The following is a 1135-nucleotide window of genomic DNA, read 5'->3' on the forward strand; positions in this document are numbered from 1 at the left end:
TAATCTACCACGAATATAGGAATTCAGAATTCAGTGTCATAATGAAGCTTTCAGTCACAAACAACCCCAAAGAATCCAAACATTCTTTGTTTGGAGTAAAGAACGAGCCTCGTTTTCCCCTTTCCAGACACAATATGTTCATCTTCACTGGTTCCGGCATTATCTGTTTGTTCAGATGATGTCTCCTGATACACTCGGGTGTATGACTTATCTGACATTGAGTGTTCAGCTGGAGGCAGACTGGATAAAATTTTGACATTGACTGTTGAGAGCAGTGCACTTTATTTCCTCTCCATGTATAAATAAAGTGATTGATGTACCAGCTGGAGTCCTGGCACCTTTTCTGTTTAGCTCGCTACCTGATGAATAAAGGGTTCATTGAGAAGGAATATTATTTATTTGTACTAATATACAATGCATGAATCCTAGCAAGATTTTTTCCGCCTAAATCAGATAAGGGAGCGAAATGTGATCCTAGATACAATTCCGGTGTGAACTTCAGATGCTTTCAAGGAGATTATTACTACGCAGGCAGCACCCAATGCCATACGTGACGTCTACGGCTGAGGAGCTAGAAAAAAATGACGCTGAGAAATCAATATTCTTTCTGCAACACAGCCAATCAAAACCAAAATATTGAATTAGATGATACAGTGTTTCATAGACTTTTTCTGCATGTTTGTTTATTTTTATTTTCATTTTTTAATTGTTTTAGGCGAGGCAACCCTTGCTTGACCTCACACATTACAGCGACCTTGTCAGCTTACGATCTCTTATGTTTTATTTTATTTTTTTACACCTACAGCACCTGGTCTTCCTAGGTGGTCTCCCATCCAAGTACTAACCAGGCCCGATCCTGCTGAGCTTCCGAGTTCAGATGGAATCGGGCACGTTCGGGGTGGCATGGCCATAGACTCCATATGTTTATTTTTTAAAAACTCACCCATATCAGTTGATAAGCCTCTCCAAATGTTAATATTTTATTATTAGCTTCTAGACGAGAAGTTTACTGTAATAAACTGCTAAATACCTTAGCGTTAAAGAGAAGAGCTCTATGCGAAAGACCGTGGTGGTGCCTGGGTGAACGAAGTGCGTTAAGCAGACTTAGTATCAAAACATTGTCCTTTTGGCCCCT

The 1135-nt window shown here is 39.8% G+C and overlaps 1 pseudogene; it reads right to left on the bottom strand.

The window, feature by feature from the left end:
• Positions 1 to 796: 796 nt before the first annotated feature.
• LOC120589521 (uncharacterized) lies at positions 797 to 915 on the bottom strand (annotated as a pseudogene).
• Positions 916 to 1135: the final 220 nt, after the last annotated feature.

Source organism: Pteropus medius, unplaced genomic scaffold, assembly GCF_902729225.1.
Source record: "Pteropus medius unplaced genomic scaffold, Ma_sr-lr_union100, whole genome shotgun sequence".
Lineage (NCBI taxonomy): Eukaryota > Metazoa > Chordata > Mammalia > Chiroptera > Pteropodidae > Pteropus > Pteropus medius.